The following is a 9,943-nucleotide window of genomic DNA, read 5'->3' as shown; positions in this document are numbered from 1 at the left end:
CGATCCTGTGTCCATATGGAACGCTGGCATCGCAGGCGGAGGCTTAGTCTGCTATGCCACAATACAGGGCCCAGTAAATAAATCTTAAAACAGAAAAAAGAAGTGCTGGAAACAGGAGCTATGGGGCAAGGTGATTTAAAAAAAAAGTGCCATCCTCAGGGCTGGTGCTGTGGTGCAGTGGGTTAAAGCTCTGGCCTGAAGCACCAGCATCCCAGATGGGCGCCGGTTCTAGTTCCGGCTGCTCGTCTTCCAATCCAGCTCTCTGCTGTGGCCTGGGAAAGCAGTAGAAGGTGGCCCAAGTCCTTGGGCCCCTGCACTCACCTGGGAGACCCGGAAGAAGCTCCTGGCTCCTGGCTTCAGATCAGCACAGCTCTGACCGTTGCAGCCATCTGGGGAGTGAACCAGCTAATGGACGACCTCTCTCTCTGTCTCTATTTCTACCTCTCTCTGTAACTCTTTCAAATAAATAAATCTTAAAAAAAAAAAAAAAAAAAGTGCTGTCCTCACCCAGCCCCCCTGTTGGTGGAGCTCCAGCTCAGCCACGGTCATGTCCAGAGCCAGGCACGGCCTGAGCCAGTATCCTGGGGCACTTCCCAAGGGCACAACCTATTGCTTAAGGCCAGCAAGACCGCAGAATCAGTCCCCAGCTGCAGCGTGCTAAGGCGGGAGGCTGTCAGAGGGTGGGCAGGGCAACAACAAGAGATCAAGAGATCGAGGTCCCTGAGGACACCTGAGGAGTCCAGGGAAGGACAGAGACAGAAGCGGTGGTGGAAAACGCTGCTTTCGGCCGGCGCTGCGGCTCAATAGGCTACTCCTCCGCCTAGCGGTGCCAGCACACTGGGTTCTAGTCCCGGTCGGGGCGCTGGATTCTGTTCCGGTTGCCCCTGTTCCAGGCCAGCTCTCTGCTGTGGCCAGGGAGTGCAGTGGAGGATGGCCCAAGTGCTTGGGCCCTGCACCCCATGGAAGACCAGGATAAGTACCTGGCTCCTGCCTTCGGATCAGCGCGGTGCGCCGGCCACAGTGCACCAGCCGCGGCGGCCATTGGAGGGTGAACCAATGGCAAAAGGAAGACCTTTCTCTCTGTCTCACTGTCCACTCTGCCTGGCAAAAAAAAAAAAAAAAAAAAAAAAAAAAAAAAAAAAAAAAAAAAAAAAAAAAAAACTGCTTTCTCCATCACCGGGCATGAATGTTGACAGCAGTTTTAGGAAATGGTGCAGCATCCATCCACAGGTGAGTGGATAAACCAGTTGTGGTCCACCCACACAATGGCACATGACTAGCAACTTAAACAACAGGGAAAAAGGGGACCAGTGCTGTGGCCTAGCGGGTAAAGCTGCCACCTGCAGTGCTAGCATCCTATAAGGGCACTGGTTCAAGTCCCAGCTGCTCCACCTCTGATCCAGCTCTCTGCTATGGCCTGGGATACACTGTGACTGTCCAGTGATCCTGGTGATAACAGCCAAGCAACAAAGACTACAGGCTTTGTGATTCCTTTTATATCCAAGTTAAAATTCTAGAAAATGTGATTGCGTCTCTAAAGACGTAAGTCAGTGGCTGCTTAGAGCTGGAAGGAGACAATTCTTGACTTGCAAGGGGTCCAAGAACACTTGGGGGCTGGAGATCAACTTGGGAATAGTGGTGGTCTCTTGGGCGTGGACAGCTGTCAGCACTTAGCATTGCAATTTACATCAATGCATAGATGGTATTTCAAAAAAAATTACCTAAAGAACAGGATGCAGGAGGTGAAATTAATTATACATGAACACTGGAAGTGCAGAATTATAGGTAGGGGTAAGCAAAGTCATGGTCATGGCTTCCAATTAGTGAATAGGATGCCTTCAGAGAAATGCACCAAAACACCACGGAGCTCACCTACACACGCCCAGATGGTGGAGGTCACTCACCCAACGTGGCCTCTTGATGTCACCAAGAGACATTGTAAACACGGGATGCTTGAGGCTCCTGCTGGGCTACCACAGCACAGTTTTACAGCAAACTTTGTTTTCTAAGTAGAGGAATGCACTCTAAAATAACAACAAAAGAAACTGGACAGTGAATACTTGAACCAGAAACCCAGTCATGTATCGTCAAGTATCCTATACTCTGTATAAATGCAGGCAATGCGCTTTATACACCGGCAGCTCAGCAGGTTCACACCAGCGTCCCCACAGACACTGGGCAACACGCTGTACTACAGCGTTATGATGGTTGCACCACTACATGATAGGATTTTTTTTTAAGATTTTTATTTATTGATTGATTGATTTGAGAGGTAGAGCTACAGAGAGAGAGGGAGAGAGAGATCTTCCATCACTGGTTCACTCCCCAAATGGCCACAACAGCCGTAGCTGGGATGATCTGAAGCCAGGAGCCAGGAGTTTCTTTCAGAAGCATCCAGGACTAGAACCCAGTACCCACATGGTATGCTGGCACCGCAGGCGGAGGATTAACCAAGTGAGCCACAGTGCCGCCCTCCATGACTGTGTTTCTAAAGAGCTCAGTGGAATTGAGCTGCCGCACATTCTGAAGATAACTGGAGCCATGGAGCTAAGATCTCATTCATGGTTTCAAGGGCCTCACAGGTCCTGCCCAAGAAGCAAAAGACGGAAGAGGATTCCTGTCTCTCCAGTAGCTTAGAATGGGGTGCATTTGATGGTCACAGTTCACTGCACAACATGGCTCCCTTCCCCAGAAAGCCAGCCTTGCATCTGGGGGAGATTCAGAGCATGCCCACAGCCCTGGTGGCCAAGCTGGGTTTATCAAACTCCTCCCTTTGCTCTCTTGCCTCTGTGTTCTCCAGCCTTCCTCCTCCCCAGGGACAAACAGAAGGGCAGGAGGGGGATCAGGACATGGAATTCAATGGGTGAGGGCTTCAAGATTGAAATTCTATTAATTGTATTTTTTTAAGATTCATTTATTTATTTAAAAGGCAGAGTTACACAGAGAGAGAAAGAGAGAGAGAGAGGTCTTCCCTCCACTGGTTCACACCCCAGTTGGCTGCAATGTCCGGAGCTGAGCTGATCCAAAGCCAGGAGCCAGGAGCTTCTTCCAGATCTCCCACACGGGTGCAGGGGCCCAAGGACTTGGGTCATCTTCTACTGCTTTCCTAGGTCCCAGCAGAGAGCGGGATTGGAAGAAGAGCACCCGGGACTCGAACTGGCACCCACATGGGATGCCGGCATTGCAGGCGGTGGCTTTACCCACTATGCCACAGCGCTGTCCCTATATATTGTATTAAGCATGGTTCTTGGGCACTCATAACAATGCACCTCTTGCTAGGAATGCCAAAGTGTTCTGATGCAGGGTTCTGACACAGCACCCCCACAACAAACAGCAACGTGGCTTGGTCACTGCATAGGTCTGGCTTGCTTCTTGCCGGCTTGGGGACCACTCTGCCATCCACCACGGTGGATGCTATAGCAGGTGCCTCTGCTCCTCCCCACCTGGGAGATGGCCACAGCTGCCAGTGTGGGGGGCATGGCCAGGTCTGCTGCACTAAAACCTTGCATAGGTTAATGGATTGACATGAAAAGAATACAGACATCCATAAGTGGTGGTGCAGAATTTTGCTGGGCGGTAGGGGGGTACAACAGAGCTAGTCGTTAGCATGACTTCCAGCAGTCCCATAGACCACAGTGTGATGTTGTCCCCTGCACTGCACGACACTGGTGGCCATGAGGGAGACCGTCTGACTCCCTGCTGCCCCCGAGACAGGGAGCCCCTGGTTGTGAACCTCTCTGCCCTGACAGATTCCTCATTTCTCACGGATGTCCAAACTTTGGATGCAACTCCAAAAGCAACCGAGGTGGCAAAGGGAAGCCATGCCCACACACTTGTGTCCATTTTGCTGTGTTTTCTTCTGGCTTGGAAGTGCGACGTCAGCCAAGTCCAAGTCTTCGTTCTCACCAACCCTCAAGCCTGGATGAGCGTGTGACGGGCCTGGTTCACCGCCCTTGCCGGGATGAACCCTTCTGTTGGCTTGCCTCTCGCTTCCCAAGCTTCCAGCTTGGTCATTGGCCGTTATAGCTGGCTGGTGACATCTTCGTCACACGCCTGGGCTGTAGCTGCAAAGGAGGCTGGGAGCAAGGTCTGACTTCCAGAGGTGGTAGGGAGAGACTCGAATTGAGTGATGTTCAGAGAACTGGGTGGACGGAGAGAGCAGCAGATGCCCACCAGGGAGGCTGCCGTAGCCAGCGGTTAGTTTTTGTCAGCCCTCACCTTTTCTTTCTGGAACTGGATCTGGAGAGCATGGCCCCCACCTTCCCCCCACCAGGGCCACCCAGCCTTGCCAATCACTTTGGTTACAGTTCAGACAAGGACACGTGACTCAGGCTGGGCTGGATGGCATCCTCTCTGGGACTTTTGCCATATCTATTATAATATATATTTTGCTAAAACTGATATCTTTAAAAAATGGTAAAAGCCCTGAGCTGTTGGCACCTGTATTTGACGCCATCACTCTGCTCAAGAAGAAAGCCAACCAAGTGGTAGCAACACTGAGATATTTAGAGGCCAGTGCTGTGGTGTAGCAGCTAAAGCTGCTGCCTGAGGTGCTGGTGTTCCACTTGGGCGCTGGTTCAAGTCCTGGCTGCTCTGCTTCTGATCCAGCTCCCTGCTAATGCGTTTGGGAAAGCAGTGGAGGATGGTCCAAGTGCTGGGGCCCCTGCCACCCACGTGGGAGGCCCACAAGAAGCTCCTGGCTCCCAGCTTTGGCCTGACCCAGCCTTGGCCATTGAGGCCATCTGAGGAGTGAACCAGCAGATGGAAGATCTCTCTCTCTCTGTCTCTGCCTTTCTTTCTATAACTCTGACCTTCAAATAAATAAACAAATTTCTGTTAACATTGTACAAAGGTAGCTTCAGGTTAACTTCCCAGGGGAACCACATTTTAAGAGTTCTGAGAGGCCGGCGCCGCGGCTCACTAGGCTAATCCTCCTAGGAGCCTGCGGCTCCAGCACCCCAGGTTCTAGTCCCGGTTGGGGCGCCGGTTCTGTCCTGGTTGCTCCTCTTCCAGTCCAGCTCTCTGCTGGGGCCCAGGAGTGCAGTGGAGGATGGCCCAAGTGCTTGGGCCCCTGCACCCGCATGGGAGACCAGGAGGAAGCACCTGGCTCCTGGCTTTGGATCGGTGCAGCATGCTGGCTGTAGCAGCCATTTGGGGAGTGAACCAAAGGAAGGAAGACCTTTCTCTCTCTGTCTCTCTCACTGTCTAACTCTGCCTGTAAAAAAAAAAAAAAGTTCTGAGAGGGAAATGAAATCATGAGAAGCAGCCAAAACAGCCAGGAGTGAGCTCCTGACAAAGCTGAGAGCTGTGAAGACAATGGATTTAGCTCAAGTTTGAAAGGCTCTTGGTTTCTCTACAGAAATGGGCAAAGTCAGACAGGTGAACTAGCCTAAGCACCTTCCCTGTAGAAGTGATAGTTTCTATCACCTAGTGATTGTGTGAAGGTTAAATGAAAAGATGAATGTAAAGTGCCTAGCATTGCATTCACTTAAAAGAATTAATAGAATTAAAATCATATAGAAAAACTGAAAATGATATCATACCTTTCAAATAACATTATGTTGAACATTGATTTTGGAGAAGGAGAGAATTCTCCCATCCACTGGTCCCCCTCCAAATATCTGCAAAGACTGGGGCTGGACCAGGTTGAAACCTGGAACCTGGAACTCAATCCAGGTCTCAAACGGGAGTGACAGACCCAGTCTCCTGAGCCATCTCTGCTGCCTCCCATGGTTTGCATTAGCAGGAAACAAGTCAGCAGCACGAACTTGGAATTAAAGGTACCCTGGTGTGAGTGTCTTAACCAGCATCTTCAACTCCCACCCTTATCTTTAATATTTTGGGGCCCACTTCCCCAGTGCTTATTCTTGTACACATCCTAATATTTATCATCAATGTCACAGTATTTTATACATCACATCATAGAACAAAGTATATTTTTAAAAATATTTATTTACTTGAAAGAGTTACACAGAGAAGGAGAGGTCTTCCATCCACTGGTTTACTCCCCAATTGGCCGCAAAGGCTGGAGCTGCGCCGATCCAGAGCCAGGAACCAGCAGCTTCCTCCAGGTCTCCCACGTGGGTGCAGGGGCCCAAAGACTTGGGTCATCTTCTACTACTTTCCCAGGCCATAGCAGAGAGCTGGATCAGAAGTGGAGCAGCCGGGTCTCGAACCGGTGCCCATAAGGGATGCCGGAACTGCAGGTGGCAGCTTTACTGCTACGCCACAGCACCAGCCCCAGAACAGAATATCTTGAAAAACTTTCCCTACCAGTGCATTCACGTCTACCTCACTCTTTTTATACACCTTATGGTGTTCTGTTGTGTGTGGGTTGCTTCGTTGATTCATCCATGTGTCTGGTTATGAGCAACGATGCTTCAATGGGACATTGTTGGGCCTGGTGTTGTGGAGCCGTGGGTTAAGTCACCTCTTGGGAGCTCCAGGCTGCTCCACTTCTGATCCAGCTTCCTGCTAACGTGCCTGGGAAGGCAGCAGCAGATGACTCAAGTGCTTGGATCCTGCCATCCATGTGGGAGGCCGGCAAGATGCCTGTCTCCTGGCATCAGTCAGGCCCAGACATGGCTGTTGTCATTTGGGAAGTGAATTTGCAGATGGAAGTTATGTTTCTCTCTCTCTCTCTCCCCGGCTTTCAAGTCTTTTTTTTTTTTTTAAGGGACATTCTAGAACATATATCAGAGTGGGGGTGTTTTACAAGTAAAGATGCTAAGTTGAAAGTTATGACCATTTTCGGTTTTATAACAGTGTGCTAAATTGCTTCTTGCCCCCATCTTCCCCAGACCCACATTGCATGGACATTGATTTGGGTCTTATGCACGTTCCTCCTGCCCACCTCCCTCCCCCCCATCTAAATAAGAAAAGAGACACAGAGAGAGGGAGGGAGAGACAGAGAGATCTTTCTTCTGCTGGTTCACTCCTCAGATGGCCACAATGGCCAAGGATGGGACAGGCAGAAGCCAGGGGCCAGGAGCTTCTTCCAGACTTCCACGTGGGTGGCAGGAGCCCAAACACTTGGGCCATCTTCCGCTGCTTTCCCAGGCCATAACAGGGAGCTGGACCAGAAGTGCAGCAGCCAGAACATGAACCAGCACCCACATGGGATGCTGGCATCACCGGCAGCGGCTTACCCTGCTCTGCCACAGCACCGGCCTCACTTTGCAGCATGTTGGTGCTTTTGCTCACCTGTTACCAGTTGAATCTGGATCCAGCATTTCTACTCTTGCTCACCTGCAGTTTGGTGATGAGCTCCTTGAGAGATCTGACCCTTTGTTTGCAACTTCCCATAATCCTTCAGGGCCTGTGCCAAAGCCGCTCCACTGAATCCATGGAGTGACGTTTGCACTCAGTGGGTCCTTGAAGCCGATAAGTAACAATCCAAACCAGGCCACCGTTTTCTGACACAGGACTGTGTGTGGGATCCACTGAATCATGGAAATGACTTAGCCGAGTGGCTTCTGAAATGGCAGACGGCAGACAGTTCAAGAGAGGTCTTCTCTTTTCTTTCTTGGTGGAGGGGAGTACGAGTCATAAGGAGTCACAGATGGATTCTTTTTTTAAAAAAAGGTTTATTTATTTATTTATTTGAAAGTCAGAGTTACACAGAGAGAGAAGCAGAGAGAGAGAGAGAGAGAGAGAGAGAGAGAGAGATCTTCCATCCGCTGGTTCATTCCCCAGTTGGCCACAATGGCTGGAGCTGCGCCGATCTGTAGCCAGGAGCCAGGAGCTTCCTCTGGGTCTCCCACACGGGTGCAGGGGCCCAAAGACTTGGGCTATCTTCCACTGCTTTCCCAGGCCATAGCAGAGAGCTAGATCGGAAGTGGAGCAGCTGGGACTCAAACCAGCACCCATGTGGGATGCCAGCATTACTGGTGGCGGCTTTACCCGCTACGCCACAGCTCCGGCCCCCAGATGGATTCACTGAGGCTCCCAAGGAGGAGAAGCCTGATGGGCCCTGTGTTAGAGGATACCAGTGGCAGAGAACTCTTCGACACTCCTGCTTTGATACGTTGGGACTAAGTACAGTTTTTATTTTAAATGACCAAAGCCCCGTTCAACTCTTGAAACGCAAATGCATCAGCCAGTCATAGGTGTAGCAGCACTAACTCCAACTGGAAATTCTCATCAACATCTTCAGAAAACCTACCCAGGTCACGCTACCAAATGAAAAGCTGATTTGGAAACCAACACCAAAGCGTCAGGAAAGCAGATTTTGTTCCAGAAGTGAACAGCAAGGCACCAATTGCACAAAAACCCAGGACCTAAGGAGCCTTTAGAATCCACCCTTGTGTATCCTTAAGGTTTACTCACACTGTAGCATGTGTCAGAATTTCTTTCCAAGGCTGCGTGTTATCCACTGTATGGATATACTCAGCCAAGTGCTGCAAGAGACATGGACAAGATCTCGTCAAGAGCAGATTCAAAGTAGAGAAAGTGGGCAGTGGGCCGGTGCCGCGGCTCACTAGGCTAATCCTCCGCCTTGTGGCGCCGGCACACCGGGTTCTAGTCCCGGTCGGGCACCGAATTCTGTCCCGGTTGCCCCTGTTCCAGGCCAGCTCTCTGCTGTGGCCAGGGAGCGCAGTGGAGGATGGCCCAAGTGCTTGGGCCCTGCACCCCATGGGAGACCAGGAGAAGCACCTGGCTCCTGGCTCCTGCCTTCGGCTAGGCGCGGTGCGCCAGCCGCAGCCGCCGGCCGCAGTGGCCTCTCTCTCTCTCACTGTCCACTCTGCCTGTTTAAAAAAAAAAAAAAAGTGGGCAGTGTCCTGTCAGTCACAGCTTCTCTCAATTACACGCCCTCATGAAGGCACTGGTGAACAACCCTTACAGCGGGGTTCATTCCAGAGAACAACTTACTAAAGAAATTGGGGATCCTGAACAAAGTCCAAATTTGGTTTCAAAACTGAAGATGAAATAAAATGGCATCAAGTTCCCTAGCAGCCCTTATTTCTCTTGAGCCACAGCCTGGTGGACATGGAGACAAACTTAGTGATGTGGTATCATCAACCTGGTCCTCACATCTGTCTTCGAGGCCATCTTCTGATGACCCTGTGCGCCAAGCTTTCTGGAATGATAAGCAGGACTCCAGGAGGACGAGACGGGTGCAAGAAGCACCGCGTGGCCCTTTTGACTAAGCCTGGCTTCACGGTTCATCAGATACAGAGACAGTGAAAATCAACTTAGTATTTTCCAGTCATCATAGTAATGACTGATGCAGGTGAAAAAATGATCAACTGATGCCAAGAACCCCCAGGTGAAAGTCTGCAGAACAAGATACACACCATCGCGAAGAATCTCGTCATAGGCGTTTATTAATTACAAAAGGAAAGTTGGTCATTTTGAAGTGGAGAAACCTTCCCGACTCCGCCTCAAGCAAATTCACTTCACCAGTAGCAGCACAAAGCAATGAGGTGCCTCCTGACACGCTAATGAAGATGTAATATTGCTTCTGCAGGGCCAGCGCTGTGGCGCAGTGGGTTAACGCCCTGGCCCGAAGTGCCAGCATCCCATATGGGTGCCGGTTCAAGTCCCGGCTGCTCCTCTTCTATCCAGCTCTCCGCTATGGCCTGGGAAAGCAGTGGAAGATGGCCCAAGTCCTTGGGCCCCTGCACCCGCGTGGGAGACCTGGAAGAAGCTCCTGGCTCCTGATCGGCGCAGCTCTGGCTGTTGCAGCCAACTGGGGAGTGAACCATTGGATGGAAGACCTCTCTCTCTGCCTCTCCTCTCTGTGCAACTCTGACTTTCAAATACATTTCTGTAAAAAAAAAAAAAAAAGGCTTCTGCAGTTTTACTGACATAAACTGAGTGAGTGAGTGGAAAGGACCCATTAGGAGGGATCAAGCAAACCTGGGAGTCAGTTTACAAAGTGACATCTCTGGACACTTCAGCAGTGGCCTGAATGACAGTAAAGTAGCTAGCTCAGAACTCC

This window comes from Oryctolagus cuniculus, chromosome 16 (genome assembly GCF_051225735.1).
Source record: "Oryctolagus cuniculus isolate XC-2025 breed Fujian yellow rabbit chromosome 16, ASM5122573v1, whole genome shotgun sequence".
NCBI classification, from domain to species: Eukaryota; Metazoa; Chordata; class Mammalia; order Lagomorpha; family Leporidae; genus Oryctolagus; species Oryctolagus cuniculus.
Note: the sequence above shows the minus strand (reverse complement) of the source record.